This window comes from Hemitrygon akajei, unplaced genomic scaffold, assembly GCF_048418815.1.
Source record: "Hemitrygon akajei unplaced genomic scaffold, sHemAka1.3 Scf000108, whole genome shotgun sequence".
Taxonomy (NCBI): domain Eukaryota; kingdom Metazoa; phylum Chordata; class Chondrichthyes; order Myliobatiformes; family Dasyatidae; genus Hemitrygon; species Hemitrygon akajei.
The window spans coordinates 578,428-605,550 of NW_027331994.1; the positions used below are offsets into that span (position 1 = coordinate 578,428).

The following is a 27,123-nucleotide window of genomic DNA, read 5'->3' on the forward strand; positions in this document are numbered from 1 at the left end:
CCACGGCAAATAACCTACTGTTGAACAAACAACAACTATTGCAGTAATTAAATCCTCCAGAACATTGACCGAAATGATAAGCAACAATGAACCTAGCACCGACCCCCGCTGCACCCGACGAGTCACTGGTCTCCAGTCAGAGAGTCAAACCATCTTCCACCACTTACTGGCTTCTCCCGCAAAACCAATGTCCAAACCAATTTACCACCTCATTCTGAATGCCAAACCTTCTTGACTGATCTCCCTGGTGGGACTCTGCCAAATGTCTTCCTACATTGTACTGAATTATATATTTTTAATTCAGTAAATTAACTGTTCTCTCTCCCAGAGCAGTAAGTGTCACGTTGTTCCAGTCTGATAACTGTCCAACAACATTCTTGCACATCATACTTTCACTGCTCTGGGGAGAAACGAACCATAAAAGTAAGGAAATGGGGGGTGGGGGGGTAGAGACTTTGTGTAGCTGTGCTGTTGCCCATTGTCTGAGTCTAGGATCTGATGAGCCCAGGGCTGCTGCAGGACCATCCACACTGCAAGTGTCCTCTCAGGGCTGTGGGAACGAGTCTGTTTCAAAAAGCCTCGGATATCGCTGTGAACACAGTCCCAAATCGGCAGTGTCCAGTGTCCGGCTCTCTGGAAAGTGAAACGATAAAGATGGTTTCCCATCACTGACAAGTGGAGCAGCGGCATTACTGCCCCACGACGGCTGTGATTGAGTCCCAGGGATGAGGATGTGATCTTTGGCCGTCCAGCTGCACAGTTTGTTATTGGGGAACAGAGAAGAACATGGGAAGTGGATCTTCAGCCCGATGGACTCAATCGGAATTAATACCCGAAGAGTCATCAGGAGGATATGTCATATCACAGGCATACGTAGTGAATGTTGTTGGCTTTGTGGCAGCAGTACAATGCAATATATAATAGTAGAGAAAAAACTGCATTACAGTAAATATCTGTTACTGAAAGTTAAATAATTATTGCAAAAATGAATTCAGTGAAGTAGGTTCATGGGTTCCATGTCAATTCAGAAATGGGATGGCAGAGGGAAGGAAGTGGTTCCTGGCTAGTTGAGTGTGTGCCCTCAATCTCCTGTACCACCTTCCTAGTGATACCAATGAGAAGAGGGCATCTTCTTGGTGAAGCAGATCCCTAATGACTGATGCCGCAGTTTTGAGGCATCGCTCCATGACGATGTCCTGGATGCTATGGAGGCTACCGCCCATGATGGAGCTGACTGAATTGACAACATTGCTGAGAGTATTTCGATCCTCTGCAGTAGCTTCACCACTTCCCCCACCCCACCATATCAAGCGATGTGCAGACAGTTAGAACAATTTTTACGGTACAACTGTAGAAATCCGCAGTCGTTGTTCACATCCCAAATCTCATCAAACTCCTAATGAAATATAATGGCTGCCGTGCATTCTTTGTAACTGCATTGATATGCTGGGTCTTGGATAGATCCTCAGAGATGCTGACACACAGGAACATGAAGTTGCTCACTCTTTCCACTGCTGACCGATCAATGATGATTGTTGTGTGTGTGTGACCTCGTCTTACCCGTTCAGAAGTCCGCAGTTAGACCATTGGTCTTACCGATATTGAGTGCGTTTGTTGCTGCAACACCACTCATCCAGGTGATATATCTCGCTCCTGTTTGCCTTCTTCTCGCCACCTGAAAATCTGCCAACAATAGTGGTGTCATTAGCAAATTTGTCACTGGCATTTGAGCTGTGCCAAGCTGCACAGCCATGGGTGCAGAGAGAGTAGGGCAGTGGGCAAAGTACATATCCTTGAGGTGCACCAGTATGGATGGTGATGTGCAGGCGTTACATCCAAACCGCATAGATTGTGGTTTTCTGTTGAGGAAATTGAGGATCCGGTTGCAGAGGGAGGTAGAAAGGCCCAGTGGTTCGAGCCTTTTGATCAGAACTGTAGGAATAATTGCATTACACGCTGAGCTCTGGTGGAGAAACAGCATTCTGATGTAAGTATTCATATTGTCATGGTAATCCAAAGCCGCGTGAGGAGCCGATGAGATTGCATTGTGTCCTATTGTGGATGCAGGTAAATTACAGTGGGCCCAGGTCCTTGCTGAGAGAAGAGCTAATTCTAGCCATCGCAAACCTCTCAAAGCATTTCCTCACAGTAACTGTTATTGCTATGGACGATAGTCATTAATGCAACTCACACTGCTCTTCTTGGGCACAAGTGTAATTGTTAGCCTTTTAAGGGATGTGGAAACTTCCAACTGCAGCAAAAATGACCCCATCTCGGAAACATTCACAGAATACAACTCCTGTTGTTCTGGGGTGGCTGAAATCCCTTGTAAACTCTCCGTAAATCGATAGAAACACAAAGAAAATTCCCACAATGTATTGTATTGAAGGAAAGGCAGATGAGCTTAGGCATGGATCAACACATGGCATTATGACATTGTCACCATTATTGAGAACTGGCAGCTCAGTATTCTGGGATTCTGTTGTTGTAGAGTCAAGAGAGCGTCGGTGATTAAAGGGTAGGGGTGGTTTCACTCAGGGAAAATGTCACGGCAGTGTGCAGTAAGGGCAGATGGGAGAACTCATCTAGTGAGCCTTTATGGCTAGATCGGAGAAATAAAATTTGTTTGAACATGTTAATGGGTCTGTCTTATAGACTGCCCAAGAGTCTGTGGGATTTAGAGGAACAAATTAGTAGACGTCAGAGAATATTGCAAAAAACATAATTTGTTATAATTTGATTTTAACCGTCCACATACGGACTGGAACTCTCATGCTGTAGATGTACTCATGTAGTTGACAAATGTCTTCAGGAAAGTTTCATTAATCAGTACATCGATGTCCCAAAGACTCAAGTGTGATACTTGATCTCCCATTAGGGACTGAGACAGGACAAACGTAACAGAAGTCTGTGTAGGGAAACTGTTTGCATCCGGTGATCACAACACCATCATATTCAAAGGAAGTATGGAGAACGATAGCTCTGCTCCGTGGTATTGAGGCCCTGGTATAGATAAAAAAAAACGTACAGAAAAGCTGGATGAACTCAGTAGGTCGGGCATCATCTGTTGAAAGGAGCAGTCAAAGTTTCGGGTTGAGACTCTTCATCAGGACTAAAGAAGGAGGGGGCAGGGGCCCTATAAAGAAGGTGGGGGGAGGGTGGAAAACCAATCAGAGGAAAAATATTCTTGAACATCAAAATCTCCAACTTCCAGTAATTCCCTCTCTCTCCCTTCCCCCATCCCACCTTCACTCTCTCCTCTTCTAGCTGCCGGTCACCTCTCATGACTCTGCCTTCTTCTACTACCCATAGTGCTTTTCCCTTAGATCCCTTCTTCACCTGTCCTGCCTATCCCCTCCCTGCTTCCTCTCCCCCACCCTTTCATCTTTCCTCTGATTGGTTTCCCACCCTCCCCCACCTTCTTTATAGGGCCCCTGCCCCCTCCCTCTTTAGTCCTGATGAAGGGTCTCGACCCGAAACGTTGACCGCTCATTTCAATGGATGCTTCTCGACCTGCTGAGTTCATCCAGCTTTTTGTACATCTTGATTTGACCACAGCATCTGCAGTGTACTTTGTGTTTAGAAAAAAAATAGATGCATAACCGGTGTAGGCAGGTAGGAAAAAATTGAGGTACTTTTGGAGTTGAGAAAATGCAAGATAACATTGAGGAAAGAAACCAGGAAGGCTATAGGGTGGCATAAGGTTGTCCTAACAGACAAGGTGAGGGATCATACAGATGTTTTAAAAGCAAAGGGATTTCAGGGGACACAATTGATTGTCTGGATTATCAGAATGCCAATGTATGCATGGAGCCAAAACAGATAGAGGTGTTCTTAAGTGGATTTTTGCTTCTGTGTTCACTTGTGAAAATAATCTATAGAAGTGAGACAAAGGAGAATTGAGGCCACGGATGTTATACAAATTACGGATGAGAAAGTGTTTTGGGCAAATTGGGCAACTTCGAGTGTATAAATCCCCAGTGACTGGGAAGCTCAGTACTTCAACCACGATGTAGGCGGATGCAGAAATTGCAAAGATGTAACCGTTATGTTTAAATTATGCTCAAAGACAGGAGAACTACCAGAAGATTGGAGGATAGCTAATTTTGATCCACTGTTTAAAAAAAGGCTCCAAAATTAAACCAGAAAATTATAGGCCAATGCACTTGACATCAGTCATGTGAAGACATTGGAAGGACCGGATATAGGAGTATTTAAATAAACAGGACTGATTAGGGACATCCAACATGACTGTGTGTTCTAGACAATATATTGAGTTTTTTGAAGAGGTTACAAGGAATGTTACCAGGAAAGTTGATGAAGGCAAGGCTCTAGATATTGTCTACATGGACTTTAGCAAGGCATTTGGCAAGGTCCCGCATAGGGTGTTGACCAATAAATTTCATTCTCTTGGCATTCAAATTGAGTTAGTAAATGGGAGTAGACATTAGCATAGAGGAGGAAGGCAGATAGTGGTAGCAGATGATTGCCTCTCTGACTGGAGTCCTGTGACTGGTAGAATTCCACAGGGATCGGTGCTGATATCCGTTGTTGTTTATAATCTATATCAATGATCTCGATGATAATTAGATTATCCGGATCAGCATATTTGCGGATGACTCCAAGGTTTGGAGTGTATTTGACAGCGATGAAGACTATTGGAGCTTGCAGCGGGATCTGCATTGGGTGTAAAAATGTCTGATAATGGCAGATGGAGTTTAATGCAGGCTCGTGAGCTGTTACGCTTCAGTAGGATCAACCAGGGTGGGACTTACACAATGAAGGGTTCGGCACTGAAGGGTGCGGTAGGACAAAGGCATCTGGGAATACGGGTCCACAATTCATTGAAAGTGGCAGCACACCTAGATAAGGTAGTAAAGAAATCTTTGGCACATTGGCCTTCATAAATTAAAGTATTCAGTACAGAGCTTTGCATGTTATAAGCTGGTTATGAAGCCTAATTGGTTGCAAAGAAAGAAAAATGAGAGATCCACATGGAAATCTGGACAGAAAGGTTAACTTTGTTAACCTGTTTGTTTTCCTCTTCAGGGTTGCTACATTGATCCCACTCCCGCCTCCTCCTGCTGTCAGACCCGTCCTGAGCCGGTGAGAGTTAGTGTGACCCGGACTGCGGCAGTCCCGCTCTACCCCGGCTCACCCGGCCCTGTCCATCTGTGATGAGCGACGGACACATCACAGCCGAGCGGCCTCGGGAGCAGCAGCTCAGACTCAACTCTCCGTACAGGGTGAGCACACCGGTGCAGGACCATTGTCGATTACCCAGGAAGTCAGACTGTGATTTCCTGGGACCACATTGAACGTCGTTCAGTTACATCATCAGAGGTAAGTGTTGTCTATGATTCTGTACAACGATTCAATGTTAACAGCGAGACTCAGCTTTGGTCAGGATCGGGAGTGAATTTAGTTGGAGAAGGGAGTCCTGACATGTTCATGTTAACGAGTCAAGTTACTGTCCAAATGGATTAAGAGAAATGACGTCTTTGCCGTCAACCAGAAATACTCTCCTGGGTGGTTTCTACTGAGTGCGAGCAGAAAGCATCTTTTACCCCGGTAGTGAGATGTGAAATATCCCACGGGGCAGTGACCCGTCACCGATCTCTCTCAAACAAGAGAAATTCAGTAAATGCTGGAAATTTGTGTAACACACACAAAATGCTGGAGGAACTCTGCAGGCCAGGCAGCGTCTATGGAGAAAAGAACAGTCGACCTTCGAGACCCCAGCTAATGGATTTTACATCGCGTCATTGGTTCTATCGCTCTTCTCTGTACCACAAAGAGTTAAACTTTCTTCACGCTTGAATGAAAGTGTTTTCACTGGAACACTGGAATGTAGAAGGATGAGAGGGGATCTGATCGAAACATATAAGATTATTAAGGGATTGGACACACTAGAGGCAGGAAACATGTTCCCGATGTTGGGGGAGTCCAGAACCAGAGGCCACAGTTTATGAATAAGGGGTAGGCCACTTAGAACAGAGTTGAGGAAAAACTTTTTCACCCAGAGAGTTGTGGATCTATGGACTGCTCTGCCTCAGAAAACAGTGGAGGCCAATTCTCTGGATGCTTTCAAGAAAGAGTTAGATAGAGCTTTTAAAGACAGCGGAGTCAAGGGATATGGGGAGAAGGCAGGAACAAGGTACTGATTGCGGATGATCAGCCACGATCACAGTGAATGGTGGTGCTGGCTCGAAGGGTCGAATGGCCTACTCCTGAACCTATTGTCTGTAGAACTGCACCGTCTGGCACCAACAAACATTCCACTCTCAAAATCACTGGGACATTTCATCTCCATGGTGATGTTTGTTGGAGACAGAACGTACCCTGTACTAAGGAACAGGACAGAGGGAGAGACCTGCTGGTAACGCTATGGGTTCAGTTAATGATTACCACCAAGAGCTGACTGAACATTAACCAGGGTGTGTTCATTACTTACAGAACCCGTAACACAGCTACTGGGACAGGGTGGTATCAGAACCTGGAGCCGCTGTACACGGTAAGAAGCTCTATATACTGAAATATAAACATCACAAAGGCAGTCAGACACTTAAATGAACAATCAAATGAGATTGATAAAGTATTGTGTTGATCGACATTAGAACTGTAGCGAATCGCTTTTAAGTGAATTAACAATTCCCTTCATCTAATTGAATGCATCGACTTCCTGTGCATGTCCCGCGGGGAACCGGGGCAGCTGATAGTGTTATTGGAATCGCCGCTCTTTCAACCGAGCTGCGAATCATCAGCAAAGGCTCGGGAGGTACGAGCTTCCCGCATCTCGGAACTGTCCCCGGGCTACTGCTTGCAACAGCAGGAGGCCGATCCGCCCACACTCGGGGCTTTACTGATCCCCGACCGAGGGAACTGAGGATTTGCTTTGCTTATTCCTTCACTGGCGGGATCGACACTATCTGTCCATCCTGGACGGCATTGCGATTCGTGGTAAAAAGTATGGAACCATCCACATTGGAGATTACAGCCGGGGTGGGGGGTGGTCGTGGGGGAAGGTGGTGTAAGGAGTTGATGGCTCCATTATATAGTCAGTTGGTGAGACCTGTTGAGGATCACCATCTGCAGTGTTGTTTCCCTTCTGTCAGATGTGAGTGGGTAGGTGGGAAATGAAAGGAAGGTTTACCAGACAGATATCTGCCCCCGTGAGTTTTTCTATGAGGAATCTGTTGTCATCTTGCCTTGTGTTACATAAAACAGGGGAGACCTGCTTGTATACATCACAGTTTTTTTTAAAATAACAATGTACATGATTGTTTCTGTGGAAATTTGGTAAAATGAGTGGGAAATTCGATGAGACATAAAGTATTGCCGCGGAGTTTGACAGGAATGTGGACAAAATAGTTCCTGTTGTGTGAGGATCTGAAACCAGGCACCGCCAGTTGAAGACAGTTGAGATGTTTTCTCTCTCTCTCTCTCTGGGTCTAGTGTGTCATGGGAATGACTGTCCTCAATATTCAGGAGAAGGAGAGTCTTTCAGTTAATATTGTAATCCTGCAGTGTGGTGGCCCTTGATACACAAATGAGTGAGATGTTACAGGTGAGATGCAGGATTGATGAGCCGAGATCACAGTCAGATCTGCGTTGGTCACAGTGAATGCGGGATGCCAATGTAATTAAATCTCCCGTCAGCAACTTCTGGCTGACAAAAACACATATCAATGGGCACTGTACTGTGTACCTAATACTGCGGCCACTGATTGTATGTCCATGGTTTTCTACATCTGTAGCCCATCCATTTCAATGTTCGACATGTTACATGTCCAATGACGCCTCTATGCACAATGCATTTGCAGCGTGGTTATTTCAGTTACTGTTGCCTTCCTGGCAGATTGAACCAATTTCGCTTTTCCCATTCAATCTCTCTCATTAACAAGGCGTTTTCGCTCTCAGAACTGCCGCTCGCTGATCTTCTTCCGTGCCATTCTCCGCAAAACTGAGACTGTTGAATGGGACAATCCCAGGAGTTCAGCAGTTCCTGCGATATTCAAACTGCACCCTCCGGCACCGACAACATTCCACTCTCAAAATCACTGAGATCACATTTCATCTCCATGGTGATGTTTGTTTGGAGACAGAACGTACCCTGTGCTAAGGAACAGGACACGGAGAGACCCGCTGGTAACGCTGTGGGTTTAGTTAATGATTATCACCAGGAGCTGACTGAATATTAACCAGGGTGTGTTCATTACTTACAGAACCCGTAACGCAGCTACTGGGACAGGGTGGTAACAGAACCTGAAGCTGCAATACAAGGTAAGGAGCTGTGTATATTGATATATAAACATCATAAAGGCAGTTAGCCACTTAAATGAAACTGAGAACTTATTGGGTTGTTCAACAATTGAACTGTAACGAATCACTTTTGAAAGAATTAATAATTCCCTTCAACTAATTGAATGCATCGACTTCCTGTGCACATCCCGTGGGAAACCGGTGTAGTTGGAGGTGTTATCGGAAACGCCGCAATTTCAACCCAGCTCCGAATCATCAGCAAAGGCTCGGGAGGTGCGAGCTTCCCGCATCTCGGAACTGTCCCCGGGCTACTGCTCGCAACGGCAGGAAGCCGATCTGTCCACACTCGGGGATTTACTGATCCCTGACCGAGGGAACTGAGAATTCGCTTTGCTTATTCCATCGCAGGCGGGATCGACACTATCTGTCTGCCCTTTACGACATTTCGGTAGGTAGCTGCTGGGAGAGGGCAAAATTATGAGAACTCCTAATACTGCAGTTTATGGGGGGGGTGGGGACTGGGAGGGGTGTAAAGATGTGATGGTTCCATTATATAGTTGGTTGGTGAGACCTGTTGTGGGTCACCTCCTGCAGTGTTGTTTCCCTTCTATCAGAAGTGTGTGGGTAGGTGGGAGATCAAAAGAAGGTTTGACAGAGAGACACACACAAAATGCTGGTGGAACGCAGCAGGCCAGGTAGCATCTATAGTGAGAAGCACTGTCGACATTTCGGGCCGAGACCCTTCGTCAGGACTAACTGAAAGGAAAGATAGTAAGAGATTTGAAAGTAGGAGGGGGAGGGGAAAATGCGAAATGATAGGAGACCGGAGGGGGTGGGGTGAAGCTGAGAGCCAGAAAAGTGATTGGCAGAAGGGATACAGAGCTAGAGAAGGGAAAGGATCATGGGACGGGAGGCCAAGGGAGAAAGAAAGGGGAGCACCAGAGGGAGATGGAGAACAGGCAGAGTGATGGTCAGAGAGAGCGAGAGAGAGAGAGAGAGAGAGAGAAAAGGGAGGGGGAAATTAAAACAAAATATATCAGATTGTACTGAAAGCAGGCACCGCCAGTTGAAGGCAATTGAGATGTTCTCTCTCTGTGTCTCTCTCTGCCTCTCTCCCCATCTCTCTCTCTCTCTCTGGGTCTAGTGTCTCATTGGAATGGCCTCCGCAATATTCAGGAGAAGCAGATTATTACAATTAATTCTGTAATCTGCGCACTGTAATGGTCTTTGAAGGACAAGTGAGTGAGATGTTACAGGTGAGAGGCAGAATTAAGGTGCTGAGATCACAGACTAGATCGGTCACAGTAAATTCAGCATGTGAATTTTATTAAATCTCCCATCAGCATCCTTTGGCTGACAAAACACATCTAGTAAATTTAATGCTAAAGGGATTTTCATCGATCAGTAAAGGGAAACAGCTCAGCTATTTGTAAAGTATGAGTGATAGCGAGGAAACACACCAACAGGAGTAGAGTAAACAGACCCATTAGTCATAATTTTATCTGATCGATCAGGTTACTTATTCCTAATAAGTGAACATTAATTTCAAGGTGAAATATATTCTTATCTTGCTGTACTTGTTAGGGTGTGGTTTTCTCCAGTTTGTAATCTCGACACAGTTGCTGCCTTGCCCATTATTGTAATGGCCCCATTGTGGACAAATATTGAAGTTTGCTTTATCAAAGGGCTGACTCTGAGATCAGTAGAGCTCCAGACATTTGGGGCACAATCTGGCGAAAGGGAATGTCCGGTGTTCAAAAGAAAATATTATTCCAAAATCATAACTTTTCACCAGAGTAGACAGCGCCCGTCCTGCTGCTGTGCTTTTCCTATAAGCTCACGGGGATCTTTGCCCTCGCCTACCGCTACGGTTTATAGTCTGAAAATAAATTGATCCCCAAATATACAATAAATTAATGCCAAGAGAAAATATGCAGAAGCTGGAAATCCAGGCAACAAAAACAAAATGCTGGAGGAACTCAGTAGGTCAAACTGTATAGAAAAGAGTACAGACGATGTTTCAGCAAGACCGGACAAAAAAGAGATGATAGGTCAGAGCTAGAAGGAGGGGGAGGGGAGTGGAGGAAGAGGCGGAAAATGATAGGTGAAACTGGAAGGAGGAGGGATGAAGTAAAGTGCTGGGAAATTGATTGGTGAGAGATGCAGGGCTGGAGAAGTGTGAATCTGTTCGGAGAGGACAGAAGGTCATGGAAAAGGAAAAGTGGGGAAAAACACCCAACGGAGGCGATGGACAGGTAAGGAGATAAGGCCAGAGAGGGAAATGGGGATGGGGAATGGTGAGGGGAGGGGGGTGCGTTATTACCTGAAGTTTGAGAAATCGATATTCATGCTATCAGGTTGGAGGCTACCCAGACAGAATATAAGGTGTTTCTTCTCCAGTCTGAGTGCTTCCTCATCACGGCAGGTGAGGAGGCCGTATATTGACATGTCAGGATGTGCATGGGAAGTGGAATTAAAATGGCCGGCCACTGGGAGATACCGTTTTTTTTCTGGCGGACGGAGTGCCAGAAAGTGGTGGCGGTGCTGCCAAAAGGTCTCGGCCCAAAATGTCGACTGTTTTCTGTAGATGCCTCCTGGCCCTGGCCCGCTGAGTTCCTCCAGCATTCTGAGCGTGTTGCAATGAATTAGTGTTGTGACACTGACTGATCGGAGCAGGGATGTGGGTCGCGGTTGCTCCCTGGAGCGGATCGAATTGTGGACAGATACTGGATGTAATCTGTGTCACCGGGCACTGAGGCACAATAGGAAGCCTGGACCGAACAGCCCAGTAGAATCATTTGCTTGAATCAGCTTTTGTGTCATATAATGTGCTGTGGAGCAGGGTGTGGAATTACATGCTGACTGATGAGAAGCCCGGGTTTATGTGTGTGTTATCAACTGAATCTCGCTCACGGTGTGTTCACTTACTGTTTGCACCCACTAAGTTCAGATACTCGGATTCGCTGGAACAGAAACAGAAGCTCAGCACCAAGTACACACAGAGACCGTACTGGGTGGGGAACGTTGTGATGTTTCTATACATTCCTCATCAGGAGAGGATTTCCAGTGTTTCTACCTGTTCAATATTGTCTTTAAAGCTGTGTGGCATTACGGACATGAATGCTTTTTTTTCTGTGTGTGTGTTTTTAAGGAAAACAGACATGCATCTGGCAGTGATACTTAAAATGCAGAGATTACAGGATTGTAATAATCTGCTTCTGCTGAATATTGGTAGGGGGAGAGAGCGCGGAGAGTGTGGAGTGAGGGCGGGCAGGAGAGAGGGGGAGGGTTGGGTGAGTGGGGGAGAGATGGGGAGAGAGGGGGGAGGAGAAAGGAGGGGAACCAAGATCCTTCCGGGCAGGTTTTCCAGAACGATTCAGGAGGGCTAATTTTGCAGGAGGATGGGACCTGGGGTTATAATGTTGAGAATGGATGGAGCTGTAGGTTGTCGAAGGTTACAAGAGGATATAGACAGGCTGCAGAGTTGGGTAGAAAAATGGCAGATGGAGTTCAATCCGGACGTGTGTGGTGATGCATTTGGGAAGGACAAACCAGAAGACTGAGTACAGTATTAATGATCAGTTACATAAGAGTGTGGATGAACAAAGGCACCTTGTGGTTCGAATCAATATATCCCTCAAGGTCGCTGCACAGATTGATAGGGTATAAGAAGGCCTATGGGATGCTAGGTTTCATTAACAGGGGGATTGTGTTCAAGATTAGAGAGGTCATGTTGCAACTCTACAAATGTCTGGTGAGATCGCACTTAGAGTATTGTGTTCAATTCTGGTCACCTCATTATAGGAAGGATGTGGAAGCTATGGAGAGGGTGCGGAGGAGATTTACCAGGATGTTGCCTGGTTTGGAAAACAAGTCATATGAAGCAAGGTTAGCAGAGCTGGGACTTTTCTCTTTGGAGCATAGAAGAATGAGAGGGGACTTGATGGAGCTCTACAAGATTATGAGAGGCATAGATAGGGTGGATAGTCAGTACCTGTTTCTCAGGGCATCATTTGCAAACTCCAAAGGGCATATGTTCAAAATTAAGGGAGGGAAGTTTAGGGGAGACATCAGGGGTATGTTTTTTACACAGCGAGTTGTGAGTGCCTGGAATGACTTGCCAGGGATGGTGGTGGAGGCTAAAACATTAGGGGTATTTAAAAGCCTTTTGGACAGGCACATAGATGAAAGAAAAATGGAGGGTTATGGGGTAGTGTGGGTTTAGTACTTTTTTAAAGGATTATATGGGTCGGCACAACATGGAGGGCTGAAGGACCTGTACTGTGCTGTAATGTTTGTGGTAATGGGGTAGTTGGTTCACAAACATGGCAGTGTGCAGTGAAACTGCTAGAACGGGGAGGCTGATGATAGGGCAAAATTGCAGTCAATGGGATGCTTCAACATAAAAGCAAACAAAATGGAAATGGGAGAGTACAAGACTGACAGTGTTACAGTTGAATGCGTGCAGTGTATGGAATAATAGACGAACGCAGCAAAGTTACAGATTGGCATGTATGACATTGTGGGTGTCACTGAATCGTGGCTGAAAGAATATTTTATCTGGGAGTTTAACAACCAAGGATACACACTGTATCGAAAGGACAGACAGGTCAGCAGAAAGGATGACGTGACTGTTGGTGAAAAATGAAATCAAATCATTAGAAAGAACTGACATGGGGTAGGAAGGTCTTGAATCATTGTGGGTAGATCTAGGAAACTTCAAGTGTTACAAAGACCCTGATGGGGATTATATACAGACCCCCACTCTGTAGTAATGACATGGTCTAAAAATTACAACGGGAGATAGAAAATGTATCTCAAAAGGGCAGTGTTACGATAGTCGTGGGATATTTTAACATGGTAAAATCGGGTTGGTGCTGGATCCCAAGAGGCAGAATTTGAGAGCAGCTTGTGGTTGATCCCGTTTGGGGATCATCTATTCTGTATTGGGTGTTGTGCAGTGAACTGGAAGTTATTAGAGAGATTCAGATAAACAAAAAAACATCCAGGGCCAGTGATCATAATATGATAGAATTTACCCCGCAATTTGAGAAAATAATAATGTGGGACAAGAAAACAGAGGATGAAGTGAAAAAGTATCTTGGATCAGTTTTTACTGTGGGAAGATGAAAGTGATATGGGATGAGAGCAGGAGATTGTGGCTCAGAGGGACAATGGAACAACTATGAAATGGAAGACCAGACTCGATGGGCCAAACGATCTATTTATGCTCATATATTTCATGGTCAGAACATTCAGTAATTGGGCAGCATCTTGCTCTGTCACGTTTCCAATACCAGGTCTTCCACTATTTCTCTTTCCACTGATCCTATCTCATATACTGTTACCAGCACATATTCAGTATCATAATTTTTTTAAAAACATTTTATTCCTGTTACCCTGCAGGAAATGTGATCATTAATTATGCTGGGGAAGGTCTCGTTCAATAAGATAATGATAACATGAGTTCAGTTTAGCTTCAGGAGACAATGTGAGACGTATTCTTGCCCTCTGGTGACTGCCAGGTTTTCCAGCGCGATCTCCGGCCCATTCAGAGGATCATCATGTTCTCAGTGTTCTGTGGGTTGGTGTGGGAGTGTTAGTTTTTGAACTGGGTATGACCGAGACGCCGGAACATATTACCGGCAGCAAAGAGAATTGAGTGTTTTGGTGCTTGGATTAAAATCCAGGGATGGGGACTCTGGGAATATGGAACTGGCAGTGTTTGGACTTTGGAGGTTGTGACGGGATTTTCGTCGTCCTGCTGTGAAACAGAACTTTCCGGTGGATGGATATTGATTGTTGGGAATTTACTAACAACAGCCACCAGTCTGAGACTTGCCGGGTGATGCACCATCAATAACTCTCAGAGAGGTATAGGCTTTTATTGGCTGGAAGAAAGAACAAGCAGCAATTGACCACCACACTACATCCTGGAGACAGGCCGGGACTCAGGCTTCAATCGCCTTCATACCGGGGTCCGTGGGAGGAGCCACAGGAGCAGTCAGCAGGGGGGGCTTGTCCAGACAGGTATATGTAGTTCACCACAGGCACATAGTTAATCTCCCGCCTCACCGGCCCATCACACACTCCCGGGGTCAGAAACAGTATGAAGCTACCTCCACATCGTCCCATTACACACACGCGTGGTAAGACTCAGAGAGAAGTTCCCTCCACTTCTCCCATCCCACACTCCCAGGGTCAGACACAGATTGAATCTCCCTCCACACTGTCCCATCACACATTCCCGGGTTGAGACACTGTCTACTTTCTTCCAGCCAATAAATTTGATGCACCATCAATAACTCTTGGAGACGTGAGGCGAGATATCCGCTTTTATTGGCTGGAAGAAAGAACAAGCAGCAATTGACCACCACACTGCATCCTGGAGACTGAGACCAGGGCAGAGTCCCCAATTGCCTTTATACCGGGTTCCGTGGGAGGAGCCACGGTCAGTGGGAGGAGCCACAGGAGCAGTCAGCAGGGGGAGCTTGTCCAGACAGGTATATGTAGTTCACCATACCGGGTGGTTAAGTGGCAAGTCCCTGTGAGCTTGGGTGATGGGATATCACAGTTTTTCACCCAGTTAGAATGGACTGCGGATCAAGCTACCTGGTTTTATGAGGTGCTGAGCAAATATTTTTCCTCTGGGCTCCATTGTTTGGTTCTGGAGTTCCTTTGGCAACAATGTCTGATAATCTGAGGAGAGAACAAGTTCCTTTTCCATTCCTCACAGGAAGAGGTTTTGATTAAATAGACTGCGCCGTTTTCACACCAGTAGTAATTGACCCGGGGGTTCAGTGTTTAAATCAGGTTTAGAAATCCACCCTCACTGACGGCTGTCAGTCAGAGGAAATCAAACAGCAACTCAAGATGCTGGGGATCTGCACTGAACCAGAAAATGTTTGAAGCTATTCTGATGAAAGGTTGTGATGCGAATCGTTAACTTTGCTCCTCTCCCCACAGCTGTTGCTTACCTGCAGAGCGTTTCTCATGACTACAGTTTCTTTCTATTACTTTCACCTTCGGATGGTTTAAATCTTCTGAAAAAGGATCTGCGCCAAGTCGCATGTTTTGTGATAGTTACTCGAACACTAAAAAAACCACAGCTTCTCGCAGTAATCTATTCCGATCACACACACAGAATGCCAGAAGAACTCAGCAGGCCAGGCAACATCTATGGAAAAGTGTACAGTCAAAGTTTCAGTCTGAGACTCTTCAGCAGGACTAACTCTCGGCCTGCACCATTGTCTGTACGCTTTTCCATAGATGCTGCCTGACCTGTTGAATTCCTCCAGCATTTTATGTGGGTGTGTTGCTTGGATTACCAGCATCTGCAGAATTTCTCGTGTCTGAAATTATCCTGATTATTTTCCTCAGCTATCTGAAGCAACTTTCTGAGCAGTTCTACTGGCCACATCACACTTTCTGTACATTTCTGAATGCAGTGTAAAGAATTTGGAGGTAAGGTCAATCCATTTTGCCGATGTAAGGAGTTAATGGGTTCATTTCATTGACTGTTTCTCAGACCTGAGGAGGGTCACCGCAAGCTGTGACGTGTTTTTTTTTTCAGAACGAATGTCAATCAAAGAAGATTTAGTACATTGATAGTTGGTTGGTGTGAATTCCCTTTCAGGAAATACCTGTGAGCTTTTGTTTCTGTTTGCTGAATTAGAAGAATTAGAGTTGAATCTATCTAATGCACTGTTAGTGGATGAATGGAGAATATAACTGTATTCATTGGTATTAGGCAAAGATGGGGACTTGATTGTGTTTGATATTATATGGATAAATGAATTGTGCACTTGCTTGGAACACACAGCCTCAAGCGGGATCTTGACAGGAATCTGGAGCATATAGAAACATAGAAAACCTACAGCACAATACAGGCCCATCGGTGCACAAAGCTGTGCCGAACATGTCCCTACCTTAGAAATTACTGGGGTTACCCATAGCCCTCTATTTTTCCAAGCTCCATGTACCTATCTAAAAGACTCTTAAAAGACCCTATTTTATCCGCCTCCACCAATGTTGCCGGCAGCCCATTCTACACACTCACAACTCTCTGAGGAAAAAACTGCGTAAAATATATTTGCTCCTGTCGGGGGGATGAAAGAGTTTTTATTTTTCAATGTGATGAATTCCGCAGGGCACAGATTCTTGACAGGAAAGGTTTCTGCAGGCGGACGCAGGATTGGGCTGCTGAGATGAACTTATAGAACGGCGGAACAGGATTGAGAGTCCGAATATCCTAGTGCTAATACAATATGGCAGTATCAATCTCAGACAAATAGGAGACGCAGTGAATTTAGAGTTCAGAAATTTCCCATCACTGACTGATGAGAAACAGTTGATGTGTCTGTAAAATAAAGGCAATGTCAGGCAAATTCAATGTAATTTCATGATTGCTCCTCTGACATGGAAAGTTGTTCCAGTAAGTGAGCAATCAACTGAAGGGAAGGGTAGTCCTGGGAGATGGTAATCTCGGTACAGTTGCTCCCCAAATAGTCAATTGCCCCAATGATCCACCTGCGGACAACGGTTGAAAATGGCTTCATGAAAAGGCTGAACCTGAGATCACGGCATCTCCGGGCAGCTGGTGCACAGTTAGATCTGGAGAAAGGAAGTGTGCAGTGTTCAATGCAAAAGATTATCCCAAATGCATAATTTGACCAGAGTCAACACTGTCCTTTCTTCTGCCATCTAAATGCAATAAAGCTGTAGATGGTGCTGTGGTTTATAGTCTGACAATAAACCGGCCCCAGGGTGAAGAGTGTATCAGACTGTACTAGCCTAACTGAACCGGGATGCGGGATGTGATTCCACTCTGGAGCAGATCACATTTTAGAGAGAAAGGTAACCATTCCCACTGTATACTGATGTAGTAATTCTGCATCGATCCACATGTTAGGAAGACGTTCATGCAAAATAAGACTTTGTGTGGTTTAACACAAGGTTTGTGGAACAGGGTGTGGCGTTACCTTCTGAAGGCGCTGATGTTCAGGTTTATGAGCGTGTTATCAACTGAACATTGCTCAGGGTGTGTTCACTTACTGTTAGGGCCCATAAAGTTCAGACACTCGAATTCACTGAAACCAGACTCAGGAGTCCAGCACCAGGTAAGAACAGGGACTGTACTGGGCTGTGTTATGGTGTTTTAATAAGCCCACCTGTCAGGGCAGTTTTCTAGTATTGCTGCCATATCAATACTATCATTTGCTGTTCCAAGGGAAGCGGAAACATGTGAAATACATTAGGTTATTTTTATGAGGTGAAACTCTTTTCAAAGGAAAAGAGAAGCAGATTTTTTTACACAGTTTCTGGACAGGTGAGTGACGTGCTGCAGGTGGTCGCAGAGATGTCCAACTGAGATCACAGTCCAGCTGTGATAATGGAGAACGCAGGAATAGCACTGAGTGAGTGCATGTCCTGTTACTAATTCAACATGCGAGCAGCACACTCTGAGAAATAAGAAACCCAGTGAGTTTTATGTTTAGTATTTTTTCCCCCATCGTTTTCTAACCAGGAATGGTTCAGGTATTTGTAAAATAAGTGCGATGCTAGGCAAATTTGCCAACGGGAAATGATCATAATTTCATACGGTTGCTGCTGTGACACACTAACTTGTTTCCAGTAAGTGAATAATAAACTGAAGGGGAAGGGCTTTCTTATCTTTCTGTCGACTTTCACCAGTTGTTACCTCTGGGAGACGGTTACCTCCGCACAGATGCTCCCCAATTCGCCCATTACTGTACAATCCAACGAAGAGCAAGTGTTAAAAATGGCTCTTTACAAATAGGCTGACCTTTAGGCCAGCTCAAGACAACTGGGGCACAGTTGAATCTGGACCAGGATTTAACTGAGATCAAAAGAAAAAAATACACCAAATTCATAATATTTCATCAGAGTTGACAGCGCCCTTCATTCTGCTGTCTCTGTGCAATAAACCCACAGCGATCTTTGCCCTGAGCTGTCGCTGGGGTTTATAATCCGAAAATTAACTGGTCCCAAGATGAACAATAAATTAAAGCAATAACACCAGCCGAACCGAACCAGGATGCGGGTTGTTATTCCTCTCTGGTGCGGATCAAACTTTCTAGAGAAAGTTCATCATTGCATTCGCACTGAAGTATTCATTCCGGCTCAGAGCACTTGTAAGAGAAACTCGTATAAAGAAAATGAGACTTTGTGTGGTTTAACACACACGTTGTGGAACAAGATGTGGCGTTACATGCTGAGTAGGGTGAAGTTAATTTATGAGCGTGTTATCAACTGAACATTGCTCAGGGTGTGTTCACTTACTGTTAGGGACATACAATTCAGATGCTCGGATTCACTGAAACCGGAGTCGAGAGTCCAGCACCAGGTAAGAACAGGGACTGTATTCGGCAGTGTTATGGTATTTTAATAAGCCCACTTGTAACGGCAGTATTTCCAGTATTGCTACCATATCAATATTATCATTGAAATCGCGCGGCTTTATGGATCTGTGAGCTTTATTATTCTGTGTGTGCATTTTTTTTCGGAAAGACGAGATACTTCTGGCAGTGATATTTATATTAATAAATATTGTGGTAATTCTCTCTGGCCGCAGATAAAAATAGCAGATTCTAGACTGAGAGGACACTTCACTTTGAACACCCTATGCCAAATAATGTGGCCACTGAGTGCATGTCCGGGGGCCGTTTCCCGTCCACTTCAATGCTGACCACTGCGCTACCGCACCGCCACGTTTATCAACAGCAGGTTGTTTTCGCTGTCTTAGTAGAATTAGAGGTAACACAATTTTATCTTCCGGTACTGGATGGACGGAGGCATTTGACTACATTCGCTGTTATTAGATAAAGACGGGGAGTTGAATGTATTCGTTGTTATTTAGCTGATGGAGAAGAGATTTGTTATCCGCTGGTGTTTAGAAATTGAGCCCTTGTTGGGGACATTGAACATCACACGGATTCTGAATAGGCATATGGAGAACATGTTTGCTACTGTAGGGGGAGCTGAAACAGATGAAGATTGATTAGGTTTTTTTTTCTGAGGCGTAACTAATGTGACATTGGAATTCTCTTCTTCAAAGGGTAAGAAAAGCAGAGCTTTCTTTCGATGTGTTTAATTCCACCGAACACAGATTCTGGACAGACAAGGGAGTGAAGTGTTACAGACGGTCGCAGGGTTGAGTCACTGAGATCACTGTCCAGCTGTGATCATAGAGAATGGCGGAACAGGACTGAGGGGATGAATGTCCTATTACTAATTCAGCATACGAGCACCACACTCTGACAAATAAGAAACCCAGTGAATTTAATGTGTTCACATGAGGAAACCTGCAGATGCTGGAAATTCAAACAATGCACACAAAATGCTGGTGGAACACAGCAGGTCAGGCAGCATCTATAAGGAGAAACATTGTCGATGTTTCGGGCCGAGATCCTTCGTCAGGACTAACTGAAAGGAAAGATACTAAGAGATTTGAAAATAGTGGGGGGAGGGGGAAATGCAAAATGATGGGAGAAGACTGGAGGGGGTGGGATGAAGATAAGAGCTGGAAAGGTGATTGGCAAAAGTGATACAGAGCTGGAGAAGGGAAAGGATCATGGGATGGGAGGCCTCGGGATAAAAAAGTGGGAGGGGGAGCACCAGAGGGAGATGGAGAACAGGCAGTGTGATGGGCAGAAAGAGAGAAAGAAAAAAAACAAACAACTAAATATGTCAGGGATGGGGTATGAAGGGGAGGAGAGGCATTAACGGAAGTTAGATAAGTCAATGTTCATGCCATCAGGTTGGAGGCTACCCAACCGGTATATAAGATGTTGTTCCTCTAACCTGAGTGTGGCTTCATCTTGACAGTAGAGGAGGCCATGGATAGACATATCAGAATTTATTGTGTTTCTTTTTTCCATCATTCTCTGACAAGGAGTGGCACGTCTTTGTAAAATAAGGACGATGCCGGTTGATCAATGTGTAAAGTAAATCGAATGCCAGGCAAATTCGCCAGCGGGAAATGATCCTAATTTCATATGATTGGTGTGGTGACATGGTAACTTGTTTCCGGACAGTGAGCAATAAACTGAAGGAAAAGGGCGTCCTTACCCTGCTGTTGACTTTGACGGCATGTTATCTCTGGGAGATGCTTATCTCGGCATAGTTGCTCCCCAGCTAGTCCATTACTGCACTGATCCAACTGTGGACAACTGTTAAAATGGCTCTTTATAAACAGGATGACCTTGTAGTCAGCTCTAGACAGCTGGAGCACAGTTAAACCCCGATAAAGAGATTACCCAGTGTTCAAACAAAAAAAACTCCAAATGCATATTTCATCAGACTTCACAGACCCCTTCATTCTGCTGTCTCTGTGCAATTAACCCACAGCGATCTTTGCCCTGAGCTGTCACTGGATTTTATCATTGGACAATAAACTGGTCTCAAGGTGAACAATAAATCAAAGACAAGACACCAACAGTTTGCTACTTCTCTCTGGAGCAGGTCAAATTTCGAGAGAAATGTAATCATTGCTATCGTGGACTGAAGTAGTATTTCTGGCTCAAAGCACATATTAGAAAGACTAATTCAAGCATAGCGATACTTCTTGTGTTTCAACACAATCGTCGTGGAACAGGGTGTGGTGTTAAATGTTGAATAGACTGAAGTTCAGGTTTATGAGAGTGTTATCAACTTAACATTGCTCAGAGTGTGTTCGCTAACTGTTAGGGCCATAAATTTAGGTACACAGTGTCACACTGGCGCCCCTACGCGCCTGACGTCATACATAGGCCACCAACACCGGGGTCTGCCCTCACGTGCGCAGGCACTGCTGTGCTCGAGCTTGATCGGCTTAATGGCTGAGCTACTAATCACGTGAACGCCCACAGTCAACAGAGGATTTACTATCTGCACTATTACCATTCGCGATGTCAATCATTGGTTGCACCCAATAGCAGAGACGGAACAGCCAAGATGGCGTTATTCCCGGTCCCGCCTCGAACTCCCCGTCAAAGTGGAGCTAACCTCAAAGTAAATGTCCCATTTTTGGTTTATTCCCATTTCCTTCCGAGAGAAAGACTAAATATGTAACTAGTGTAAATATGAAATAACGCTCTGTTCACTTCTTTATGCCAATCTGCAGCATCTACGGGTCACTGCTCTACATGTACATGTAGCTTCATCGTTCTGCCTTTCAAACAAGTCAGTGAGATCCAGATCTGTCACATTCTCTCGTTTTATGTGGACAGTATGTACTTTTTTCTGTAATATAACACATTGTTTCATTCCTCTGTTTTGACCTTCCAAAGTGCAGCCAATAAATATTACCTATTTATTTGAGAATTTAGCTTTTTCCATTAATCTGAGCTCATACATGTGTACAGTTCAGTTAAGCTTCGCTTCAGAATTTCCAAAGCAACAACCCAGTCAGTCAATTTTCCCTCTGAAGTTCCAAAGCAGAAGCTCAGTCTGTATAGTATTTCCACACAATTAAAATGGGGAATTTGTTCTTATGATCACGTACTGAGCTACAGTGAAAATCTTGCCTGACGTACCAACCACATAGATCAATATATTACAACAGTACATTGAGCTGATATTCGACAAAACAATCTCTGTAACAAAGCATTATGGCTGGAGAGAAAGTGCCGTGCAGACAGACATATAGTGCAGGGTCACATCGAGTTCATTGTGTAGTCGAGCCCATTTTATCATTCACTTGGCTTATAACCACAGACAGGAAACCATCCTTGGGCCTGGTGGTATCTATTCCCCTATGGGAGAGTGCGTTTGCAGCAAGAATGTCCCACGTTTTGGGATTCTTTGGCCTGCTTTTCTGAATCTGGCAGATGTGTAGGAAGAGTCCATGGATGGCAGGCTAGTTTCTCTGATCTCCTCAGCTGAGTGTTCTGTTCTTCGAAGGTCTTTGCAGTTCCTTGCAGTCATGGGCAGAGCAGTAGCCATATGAAGGCGTGAAGTATTGACAAGAATCTCAGAGACCTCACCCTGCCTTATGTAGCTGGATCCTGGACTTCCTGTCTGATCGGCGGCAGGTGGTAAGAGTGGGCTCCCTCACCTCTGACCCTTTAACCCTCAGCACATGTGCCCCTCAGTGTTGCCTCCTTCGCCCTTCTTTACTCTCTGTGCACCCATGAATTGGTTTGCCACCCACAGCTCCAATCTGCTAATTAAATTTGCTGAGATACTACACTGATTGGCCTAATCTGAAATAATAACGAGGCAGCCTACAGAAAAGAAGTCCACACCCTGACACAGTGATGTGGTTGTGGACTACAGGAGGAATGGAGACAGGCTAACCCCTATTCACAACAATGGATCTGGGGTTGAGAGAGTGAACAGCTTTAAGTTCCTCGGCATAAACATCACCGAGGACCTCATGTGGTCTGTGCATACCGGCTGTGTGGTGAAAAAATGCACAACAGCACCTCGTACACTTCAGATGGTTGAGGAAGTTTGGTATGGACCCCCAAAGTCTAAGAACTTTCTACAGGGCAAAATTGATAGCATCCTGACTGGCTGCATCTCTGCCTCGAATGGGAACTGTACTTCCCTCAATCTCAGGACTCTGCAGAGAGTGGTGCGGACAGCCTCGTGCATCTTTAGATGTGAACTTCCCACTGTTCAGATCATTTACAGTGACAGTTGTATTAAAAGGTTCTGAAGGATCATTGGGCACCCGAGTCACCCCAACCACAAACTTTTCCAGCTGCTACCATTCGGGAAATGGTACCACAGCATAAAGGAGAGGATCAACAGGCTCTGGGACAGCTTCTTCCACCAGGACATCAGACTGATTAATTCATGCTGATACAAATGTCTTCTCTGTTATATTGACTGTACTATAAATCCACATTGCAGATTTAGACGGAGACTGAGCATAAATATTTTTACTCCTCGTGTATATGAAAGTTCTAAGTAATAAGGTCAATTCAATTCAATTCCCTGCACTATATATATACCATCTTGTTCAATCGCTGTCCAGCCTGTATCTCACCACATTAATATGTATCAACCATCTTGTTCAATCTCTGTCCAGCCTGTATCCCATTGCTGCAATGATATATTTCAACAATCTCTCTTTTAAACTTTGTCTTCATTGTTTTTTTTTTCATTAGCTAGAAATACCAGAAGTTTAATTGAACACAACAGCTGACAGGGAAAAGGCAGCCATTATAATTTTAGTGTCCCTTTTAGAAAACGGCTGCAGTTTTAATCTTTGTCATAATTAATTTCATAGCATTTGATGTTCAGTTTGTTATTTCCTTTTTTGGTTATTTTCGGTGAGCCACTTCCTCCATTTCCAGGGTAACAGCCCGTCAGAGCTGCAGCAAGTGTTGCAGTTTTTATTGCTCTGTGGTCACCGCCTCTCAGTGTAGAGACAGTGGCCTCAGGGACAAATGTACCAGAGTTATAGTGGGAGGGAAGGATGCTGTGAGCATTGACTGTATGGGATGTTTTACACCAAGGTCAGAATAAACTCAGAACTAACAAACTGGTTGGGGTGGGGTGGCATTTACATTTTAGCGTGTTGCTGATATTTTGCAATCAGTTACCATCTGTGCATTAAAATGAAGATGTGAAATAAAACTACAGTTGCAGGAAATTTAAAGCGAGAAGATGAAAATACTGGAAAAAGTTCTGCAGTCCCATTTCAGATATTGGGTCTTCCACCATTTCTCCTTTCACAGCGGTAACCTGATGTACTGAGTTCCCATAATTTTCTACTTTATAATTTTACATTTTGTTCCTGCTACACTGAGGGTAAACATGGCAGCCAACTGTGCGGGGCAAGATCCCACACAACAATAAGATAGTGATCAAACGTGCTCAGTTTAGCTGCTGGAGGCAAGGGTGTATCCGCATCCTCTCACAACCTACAGACCGGTGAATCAACCTGAGCACTCACACCGGCAGAGGGTCATTAGGTTTCAGTTCCACATTAGTTTGTAATCGGAAATGGCAGGAACACCACGGCAAATAACCGGCACCAAAGCATCTTTCTATGGGTGATAATATTGGGCTGGTGACTGAGGATATGGAACTGGCAGTATACGGGCTTCAGTCCAGATTGGCAGTTCAGATTCAGTTTACAGCTGGGATCGGAATTTCCTCAGTCTGCAGTAAAGCTGAAGACTCGTGCGGTTGGACATTGGTTGTGGGGAAATTGTCGTCTGCACCACTCAGTAGGATATCATATCTACCATGTACTTTGGAGATTATTTAAGAGTTTACTGGGGAGTTAGATGACTTTGAGGTGTGAAGTTGTCTATAAGGACTTTGGTAAAGCCTTTAACAAGATCCCACATGGCAGCTGATTGGGAAAGTTCGGTCACGTGGGATTCACGGGGAGCTGGCAAGGTGGATTCACTGGGCTCGATGAAAAGATGGAGAGGGTGATGACTGAAGATGGTTTTAGCGAATGGAGGATGGTGACGAGTGGAATGTGAATGTCAGTGTCAAGAAATCTGTAATTCATTATTCATTCCATTGATTTGTTCATGAAAGGTCAGCAAGTTTGATAATGAATCTGGCAGTCCCATTAATATTGCAACAGGTTACCATGAATTTCAAAGGGATCTTGTTCAGTTATGGAGATGGGCTGAGGAATGGCAAATGGTTTTCAAATTGGGCAAGTATGTGATGGTGCATTTGTACAGTCAAACCACGGTGGGACTGGTACAGTGAATGGGAGAGCATGGAGCATTGTGCAACAGATTGAGAAACAAAAAAAAATCATAAATAGGAAATGCGGAATACATGGCTCATACACGCAAGCTCTGCTCTGATACATGGTCTTCCACCTGAAATATGAACGTACTGTCTCTCATACTGAATAATTCCAGCAGTTTGTTTTATTTACGTTAAGGAATTTTTGCCAACTTGCTGTTTTGGATGCATGACGGGTCTACATTGTGTTTAACAAGGTGTCATGTAACTATCTGATAACAGCCAGGTGATAAGCTCAAAGGTACTTTGATCGGAGTTTAGGTGATAATATTGATCTTAAAATCCTGCCGGAGAAGGTGTAGTGGTTCAGGACAAGATGTCACGATGCTATGTGTGGCATTGTATTGCTCAGGATGTCAGAGTGTTTCTACATAGAATCAAACCATATATTGCCACAGGTGTCAATGCCAGGTGATGTTAAACTGAAAGGAGACGGTGAGAATCAGGCGGGACTGAGAAATCTGTATAATTCAGTGACGAGAGGAATAGATGTCACATTGGTCAGCAGAAATGTTTCAACCCACACTGCTATAACAGTTGGCCATTACTCACCATAGCGCCACCAGTGGTATGAGGACCAAAGCTGTCTGCTCAACCCATCTTTCTTTTTTTATTACGTGCAATCGTGAACAATAGCCAGATCAGAAATGTTGATCGGGAGACTTCCGGTGGCTGTAATGGAGTAGGTTGCACTAGCTACGTGCTCCGAAATTATTTGCTTACTTTGCTGTTTAAGCCTATCTCGGTGAGAGCACCATGAGTAGAAAGCTGTCAAAAAAAGAGACTAGAGACTTTGACTGAAATGATTAAACAAATGTCAGAGAAACTCGAAAAATTGGATAAACTAGATGACTTGGAATCCAAGTTTGATTTGTTACAGAATTCCATCGACCTGGTTAAATCTGAACTGAAAACGCTTAATCGGAAACTTGGAAGTATACAGCAGACTGTGAATGACCACGAAATTCGTATTAAGCTACACGAAGAATCTCTGCCAGTGTTGCAGAAGGATATCGAAGGTTTCAAGAGAATTTCTAAGGAACAACTTAAAAAGTACGATGCGTTACTGAAGAAACCTACAGACTTGGAGACTAGGAACCGAAGGTGCAATATCAGAATTCTTGTGCTTCCTGGAAAACTGGAGGGTAATCAGCCTATCGATTTTTGTGCTCAAATGCTGAAAGATTTATTCCCCGAAATATTATCGGAACTACCAAAATTTAAGTGCGTTCACCGAGTCACTCCCCGTAATTGGAACCCTGCCAAGCCTCGCTCTATTATCATTCGCTTTTATGACTATCAGATTAAAGAACAGATCCTTCTTGAATCAAGGAAGAAACGTGTATTACAATTTCGTGATCAACAGTTTCGGATCGTTCAAGATTATCCACCGGAAGTTCTAAGAGCTAGATAGGCTTTTAAAGAGGTTATGTCTGATCTTTTTAAGCTTGACTGTCGCCTTTCTCTCAGAGATCCGTGTAAACTCAAGGTTACTACTTCTGATAATAAGGTCTCTTGGTTTTCGAAGCCTGAAGAAGCTAAGAAATTTTTACAAAGTCTCCATCCTTAAATTCAATTTTGAGTTGTTTTATGTTAAATGTTTTAATTTCAGGTGTTCAATCAAGTAATTGGCCTTTTGTTGATAAGTTTTCTTGGTTTTACAAAGTCTTAATCATTTGTTTGACTAAGTAGCTGGCGCCTTGTTATCTTTCAAACTATACAAAATATGCAGGCGGACTGCATCCATTTTCTTTTGCTGCTTTTCGCAGCTCTTTTTAAACAATACGTTATATTCTGTCAGTGTTATGTTGGAAGCTATCTAAACTGCTTCCCTTTTTAATTATCTTCTATTTGTTTCTTTACTGTTTTTTGTACCCGCGAGTATATGTTGTTTTACTTATTGATTTTCCATATTTGATTTTCTTTATCTGTCTTTGCTTTTTTACCGTGACTAATTCTTATATTTTCCCATGTTTTTTTTAAATCGTAATTAACAAACTTATTTACTTTGATATATATTTTTTGTATATATATATTTACAACTGTTTATTCAGCGCAGCTATATATATATATATATTGGAGCCACCGGAGTTTTGGGTTGGGAACGTTAGAATTAGTCTTCAGCCTCTCTTG

The 27,123-nt window shown here is 44.2% G+C and overlaps 2 protein-coding genes across 4 annotated transcripts in view; one reads left to right on the forward strand and one right to left on the reverse strand.

Moving 5' to 3' along the window:
• Nucleotides 1–27,123, reverse strand: part of LOC140723299 (uncharacterized) — a 246,128-nt gene that overhangs the window by 30,832 nt on the left and 188,173 nt on the right. The gene's annotated exons all lie outside the window — the stretch shown is intronic.
• LOC140723298 (NACHT, LRR and PYD domains-containing protein 3-like) overlaps nt 1–27,123 on the forward strand; it is a 55,390-nt gene that overhangs the window by 10,555 nt on the left and 17,712 nt on the right. Inside the window, exons 2-4 of one of the 2 annotated variants that reach the window (XM_073037896.1) lie at nt 5,050–5,343; nt 6,457–6,514; nt 8,226–8,283. The gene's annotated coding sequence lies outside the window, so the exon portion shown is untranslated. The remainder of the gene's footprint in view (nt 1–5,049; nt 5,344–6,456; nt 6,515–8,225; nt 8,284–27,123) is intronic. The other variant, XM_073037897.1, reaches the window with a different exon arrangement.